The sequence below is a fragment of the Leuciscus leuciscus genome (assembly GCF_965113295.1).
Source record: "Leuciscus leuciscus genome assembly, chromosome: 2".
NCBI lineage: Eukaryota > Metazoa > Chordata > Actinopteri > Cypriniformes > Leuciscidae > Leuciscus > Leuciscus leuciscus.
In genome coordinates this window covers 55,467,741-55,475,240 of record NC_138726.1, presented here as the reverse complement: position 1 = coordinate 55,475,240, position 7,500 = coordinate 55,467,741, and the positions used below count along the sequence as shown (strand labels likewise).

The 7,500-nt window shown below is 39.7% G+C and overlaps 1 protein-coding gene and 1 long non-coding RNA gene across 2 annotated transcripts in view; one reads left to right on the top strand and one right to left on the bottom strand.

The window, feature by feature from the left end:
* The window catches only part of actn3b (actinin alpha 3b), a 46,942-nt gene that overhangs the window by 14,062 nt on the left and 25,380 nt on the right, over positions 1-7,500 (top strand). The gene's annotated exons all lie outside the window — the stretch shown is intronic.
* Positions 1-7,500, bottom strand: part of LOC309493364 — a 70,063-nt gene that overhangs the window by 61,654 nt on the left and 909 nt on the right. Inside the window, exon 1 of the long non-coding RNA XR_014203870.1 lies at positions 5,511-7,500. This exon is cut by the window's right edge and continues 909 nt beyond it. This is a non-coding gene — a long non-coding RNA (uncharacterized lncRNA). The remainder of the gene's footprint in view (positions 1-5,510) is intronic.

The window sequence follows — 7,500 nt, the reverse complement described above, 5'->3', positions numbered from 1 at the left end:
TTGTAAAATTCAAATTGATTTTGAACGATAACTTATTAACCTTTAAAGACCGTCATACTGTTCCTTCTTCTGAAGCCGCCAGCCCGTGTTATTTCAACTTGATTTTTTTTTTTTTGAATCGTGTTATTTGCATTTATTAACAGTGAAAACTACATTACCCATGATGCCATACAGAAAATTACACCAATCAGTGAGTCGAAAAAAGCAACACGCCCACTAGTCATCCCTCTAAGCTCTCAAAATACTGAAATGTTTGTATATTTATGCAATAAACATTGTTTTCATACATATGATCAACATATGTAAATAAGTAGTTTTATTTCTCTATCGTTTTTTATTTGATTGTGCTGTTCGCAATGCTTCATGGGATTGTAGTTCTTTCACTCACTAAGGCTGTTAAGTACACTGTCTGGTATCTTTTGTCTGATTTTCAAATACTTTTTTGCTTTAAATCAAAGTTTGTAGTGTTGTGAGTCTCCTTGTAGCTGATCGGATTGTTTCATGGCTTATTACGCTTTAACAAAGACTATTTTAAAATCCCTATGGGAAAAATGAATAAGAAATACCTGCTGCAGATTCATTTTGGCATTGATAGTGTTGTCACAGAAACGCATAACGTAAGAATGTTACGTCTTGTACGTCTTGTCATCGACAGCATTTAAAGCGGATGACAAAACTGCAGTGTGTGCCTCTATAGTTATCCTTATAGCTATCTTTTTAGTAATCGTTCTTGATTTGAATGGGCCTAATTTTCGCTCTTGTGTTTTGCAGTGTCTCACACGTATGACGTCTTTCTAAAAATGCGCCGCTCAAGTTAAAAGAAGTTAAACTTTTAAAAACCTCGTCTTTATACCTTGTTTTCCACCAAATTCCACTATCTTGTGCATCACATTTTAAAATGCAAAAACGCATTCTGTATGAACGGCTGTTCCTTCATGCCAAACTAAATATGGCAAATGAAACCTATATTTTATTCAATCCTAAAGTGTCAATACAAATAAAAGGGAACATAAAAATACCTTGGTGTAATTAAAAAGTTGATTATTTTATCCAATAGCCTATTTGTTTGCTCTAATATATGCATTGCACAGTTAGCTTAGCAATGCTAATGGAAAACTTGAATGAAACTAGTTTGAAATCTGTGAGTTGTGTTTGAAGTGTAAGAAATCATGTTTTCAGTTTTATGCATAGTTAAAATATTAGCATTAATTAAAACCTTTAGTCCTTGACGAACTTTTGAACTCTTTCTCTTTTATTTATTGAATCTCTCAGATAATGATCCAAAATAAAAGGCATACATCCTGTGTGTGTGTGTGTGTGTGTGTGTGTGTGTGTGTGTGTGTGTGTGTGTGTGAGAGAGAGAGTGTGTGTGAAAGGTTAGCAGGTCAGGTGAGGGAACCGTTGCATTGTCTCCTGCGGCGTGATTTGCGATCTCGTCATTGTTTTCAATCACCTCCATCGAGAGAGAGAGAGAGAGAGAGAGAGAGAGAAGGAGCAGGAGAATGAACGGCAGCCGTTCAGACAAACGACAATCTATTAATATACGCTTGATACTTTATTTACCCACAATTACCAGGAGCCTTTCCACGTCGGTGTTCATGCTTTAGTAAGGTGATAATTCCTTCCCACTAGAGGCATTAACCAGCATGTGTCTGTGTGTGTGTGTCTGTCTCTCTCCCTGTGTGTGTGTGTGTACGTGTGTGTGCCTGCCGCTCTCCCAGTGTCTGTCTGTGTGAAATCGTGTTTTCAGTTTTATGTTACGTTAGCATTAGTTAAAACCTCTAGTCCTTGACAAACTTTTGATGGTCTTTTATTTATTAAAAATATTCTCTCCTCTCAGAGAATGATGCAAGTGATGCCTGCACAATAAAAGGCTGGCATCTGTGTGTGTGTGTGTGTGTGTGTGTGTGTGTGTGTGTGTGTGTGTGTGTGTGTGTGTGTGTGTGTTTGGCTTGACCTATCCACTACATTCATACAGACTTTGTGAATGTTGTTCTGTATTCACACGGATCGCAATTTGGCACATGAACGCATTATAACGTTTTTTAAAAGAACTGATGAACAGGTGAACAACCCCACAACTGAGCTCTATAATCAAAGCGTTTTAATGAGTTACTGGGCAGCTTTAGCCTGGGTTTCCCTTGCGCGCGCAATTTTATTCACGCTGCTAGGCAGCCTGGACACCATGGACCAGATTTTCCCCTCAAAAAGGGAACCAATCACAGAACGGGGAGGGAGCAGCAAGACGATGACGACGTCTATGCGCCACACTGAAGCAGTTTGTTTATATCTATAGATCCTACATGGCATCAGACGCGAAGTTACCTTTCGATGCAGCCTTAGATGGTGTTCTAAGTAGTTTAGAACGCAAGTTTATTTCGTCGTCTTCCTCATCGAATTGCTGTCGCTCTACATACGTCATCTGGTATGATTGAAACGATTGGCTATAGAGAGCCTAAGTCCCTCCCCTCCGCTTCCGGCTCATTGGACCTTATTTCGTAAAAAATATGTATGGTAGTCAATGGCGAGAGACAACTTATCTTTTTATTCCGACTGAACTGTGCCCTGAATTACACATATGATGTTTGTCAATTTAAAAGATAATTATGAAAGTCAAGAAAGTCGCAGTTTGTCATAAAACAGAAGAGTAACATTTAGTTTTATGTGAAAATCGCTCAATGAACTACATCTCTCGTCTCGCACTATGTACGTATGTGTGCAGTCTGGTACAAAACACTCAGGCATGGCGGCGTAACGTTACGATTATAAATTAAGTCTTATAACGTAAGACTATAGAAAAAATGACAGACGTTAGCTTCATTCATTGAGAGAAAAGGTATGATGTCACATGTGCGCCTTTTGGGTTTGTAGTGTTTGTAATTACGTATTTTCACAGTCTTATACCTCAACAGTTTTACATCAAACTGTGACTTTCTTGACTTTAAAATGCATCTTTTAAATTGACAAACATCATATGTGTAATTCAGGGCACAATTCAAACGAGATCAACATATTTGTTGTCTCTCGCCATTGACTACCATACAATATTTTTCCGAAATAAGGTCCCATGGTGGTCAACCGGAAGGGGAGGGACTTAGGCTCTCTATGAGGTACGTACAGGCGCATTTGATAGACATTCGTAGCGCCCAATAAACGGCTCTGGGCATTCGTAAACCACGCCTCAAATACGAGAAAATGAACATGTGGTTCCCAGACCACGTCTCAATGAGACGAGGTCTGACGTTAGCCAGGCTAGGGCAGCTTACTGGAATACTTGATTTTGATTGGTCAATGAGATTCAAATATTCAAACTTGTAGCCAGTTTTTAAGAAAAACACTGTTTAGCTCTTTCCTAACTGCTGGATTATATATATATATATATATATATATGACTGTCAGACCTTTCATTATAACGTTTACATTCTGATCATGATTTATGATTGTATATATCGGATGCAAAATGTGCAGCAAAATGCTGATAAGTATCAAAACTTTACTCATTTTAAAATCCAGACACTGACTGTAAGTCATTCACTCTCGGTGTGAGTTGGAGATTTGACGTGACTAGTTGGTGATGCGATAGTTTTTCTTTAAACACAACCCAACTAAAATAGTAGTACAGCTCTGACCCGAGAGGTCAGCCAAAATTTGGTTTGAAAGGTCACCTATTAAAGGGCTTCCCCAGCCGTCTTGGTAGGGTTTGGAGAAGACAGACATCTCCGCTCATGCTGATAGCGCATTACCTCACGTTTAAAGATCGACCCCCACACAAACACACACTCATGTCGCTGACAGGTGGACGCTGGGAAATGAATGTACTTAACAGAGTGGAAGTGGCAGCTGCGCTTATTCAAGGGCTGGTATTTAAAGGCTCAGGGTTGCATTATTGGCTGCTTATTAGCGCATTCGTTTCATTTTTAGGCAAATGTTTTTGGACAATATAGTCGTTTGTGAGGCGTGTGCACATTCAGTCAAACCAAAGATTATTCAGACACCAGATGTAATTTTGATATTTATTTACTAGTGGGTGCAGGACACTATAGTTCATTTATGTAAGTGAGGAGAGCAAAATAAAGTAAACTGTGACATAAAATGTCTTCATACACCACTAAAATCAATACAATATTTGGGACCAAAAATAATTCAGACACTTTGACCTGACCATGTTTTGCTTAAGAGTTTTGTTTAATTGCAATTGCAACCTTTTTACACCACAGACTGAACAAAATCAAGCATTGCTTGGTAATTGGTTGAGCTAAATTGGTATTATGTAATTGTGTAGTTAAATTTAACATCTGACAGATATTCAACATAATTCATTTGTGAGACGGTCTAACAGAAGGACGGACAAAACCAGTGAAACATCAACTGAATTGATAACTCTCGTTCTTGTCATATTTTATTAGGCTACCATTTTCTAAACTATAGCGAATAAACTGTGATAATGTGAGAAATGTTGAAGTTGTCTGAATAAATTTTGGTTTGACTGTATATTTCGTATCAGAAATCTCTCTGGTGGGAGAAAAGATCCCTTTGGAGTTGAATCTCCTGTTGTGTCTCTTACTTTGCTCCTCAGGCATCCGTGTCTCGGGTGTCCTGTCACATCCACATTTAGACATCGTCACCCCTCCTCCATCAGCGCTTCCTTCCACCCTTCCCGCTTTGCCTCTTTCCGACCTTTCCATCTCTCCTACGTCTCTAAAGCTCTGTTTACTCCTGGTATTAAGATGCGTTTTGGTCGATCGGATCACAAGTAGACGAGGGAGACACATTCCCGTTTACTCCTGGTGTTTTAATCCGTCTCTTTTGTCCACTTTCATCCACTTCTGTCCTGATTTCTTCGAGGGGAGGGTCTATGGGCGGGAAATGTTTGTGTTTTTTTTCAGATCTTTCGATCTAATGCACAAAAATAAACTTGTTTACAGACTTTACATATGAATGACAACTGAAAAACACACGGAGAGCATCAGCTTTAGTTTCTGCTCTGACAGACTCAAGATCAGCCGAACGCTGTGAGTGTGTGTTAGAAATCAGCCGAACGCTGTGAGTGTGTGTTAGAAATCAGCCGAACGCCGTGAGTGTGTGTTAGAAATCAGCCGAACGCTGTGAGTGTGTGTTAGAAATCAGCCGAACGCCGTGAGTGTGTGTTAGAAATCAGCCGAACGCCGTGAGTGTGTGTTAGAAATCAGGAATGGAGAGAGAACATTGTTTGTGTTTGATACGTTTTTCATCTTCAAACCAAACTTGGTTCTTCAGTCGACAGAGTTTAAACCCCGTCTGTATAACCTCTTCTCATAATGTCTCTCATGAGTGTTTACACTACGAAAGCAATCTGGTCGAATGTGTTTTCATCTTCCTCTGGAAGTGTTGGAAAGTGGACGAGCTCAAAGCGTTTAGACCCGTTTACAGCTTGTCGTCCACTTTTGATCCGATCGATTAAAACAGGGGTTCCCAAACTTTTTAGCCCGCGACCCCCATGATAAATGCGCTGCTGCCCCGCGACCCCGCACCTCCCCCACCCCAGGGTCCGAAATTAACTTTTTGGCTCACCTGCCACGGGGACTGGTAGATGAAAAAATCCACCAGCCAAGCATATTTTTTCCGGCCAAAATAATAAACAGCCTTTTTTTTTTGTCACATATACATTCAGTACTTTTAATTGAGATAATAAGGTAGGCCTATTATGTTGAATACAAACGTAAAAAAAATGTCCAGAGCAAAATTTGAAATGTATAATAAAAAAATCGATATATATATATATTGATCAAAATGTGAGAAATATATTAAATATTACTCTCATTGGGGTGAAATAACATTTTTTTTGTCAGTTTTGTTACCTGACTCATGTGGAAGGGAAGGCAGAACGTAACCTCGGTTCCCTGAGAGATAAGGGAACGAGTATTGCGTTGCGAACGCTATGGGAAAACTCCTTTTCTCGAGAAAAGAACGGCCATGGTGTGTTAAGCAGAAGCAGCCTGGCCAGCAGCGGAGTATGCACGATCCGCGAGTCCTGAAGACGTTCTGCACGGCTTAGATGGGTCATGGGTGCGCAGCCTTCCAACTGCCAGCAGGACACAAATGGGCGGCGACCGCTTCTTCCAGTGGCGGGAGCTTTTTCCTCACTTAAACACATCTTAATACCAGGAGTAAACCGGGCCTATACGTCCATCTCCGCTCCAGCTCGTCTCCTCTAAAGACCTCTTTAAACCTCTGAAGATCCTGTAATGACACATCAAGGAGTTGTTGGAAGAAATGGCTCTTGATTAGAAGGTTGTTCTATCTCACCTCATTATGTTATTTCTTCTCATCACTTATCATCTTACATTCTCTTCTTTTCGCTAATTTTTCGCTTTCTGTTCTCGTCTCGTCTCGTCTCTTCTCATTTGTGACCCTGAACCACAAAACCAGTCACATGGGTAAATTTTTTGAAATTGAGATGTATACATCACCTGAAAGCTGAATAAATAAGCTTATTATTTCCATTATTATTTGTTAGGATAGGACAATATTTGGCTGAGATGCAACTATTAGAAAATCTGGAATCTGAGGACATTGAGAAAATCACCTTTAAAGTTGTCCATTTATGTTGGCGATTGTGCAGCATTCACTCACAAAAATAAATGTTTTATATATTTATGGTAGGAAATTTACAAAATATCTTCATGGAACATGATTTTTACTAAATATCCTAATGATGTTTGGCATAAAAGAAAAAATCGATAATTTTGACCCATACAATATTGTTGGCTATTGCCACAAATATACCAGTGCGAATTATGACTGGTTTTGTGGTCCAGGGTCACATTGGGCCTCATCTCATCTTTTCTCAGTTTTCATGATCTCACTTCTTCTCGACACATATCATCTCTCATACTCTTCGCTCATTTCCACCTTTGTTCTTGTCCTTTTTTCCTCATGTCTTTCCTCTTCTTATCTCCTCTGGTCTCGCTCTCTCTCTTTAGTTAGTCGTCTCTATATTTTCTGCGGTCTATATTTGGTGTGTGTGCGGTTGGCGATCCACCCACTCAGCCCTACAGAGACCCCTGGCTTACATCTCCACATTCAATTACACCTCCTCCTCCTTCCCTCTTTCAACCTCTCCATCCGTCTCTCTCATCAGGAACTCCTACATGTCCTGTTGTTCATCACTCCTCCTCCTCTTTCATACATTATTCTGCAGCTCAGCACAAACAAACACACTCAGACTCATTTACATCGAGCAGCTTTGCCCCGTAACACCCACATCACTGGCACACGGCTCCTCTTGGCATCTCACACGCTGATATTTATAAGTTTGCTGAAATATTGCTAATGATTTCATCAAAAACTACAGGAACACTGTAATGTGCAAACTAAAACAGCATCACAGTCTGGGGTTTTAACAGATGATTTTGTTCACATTTTCATTGTTATTCCTTTAAGACATATTAAGTCTTTCCCCGACACGGTTTAAAAAAAAATTTTTTGCCAGCTAGCGCCATCATTCTTTATCATTTTCAC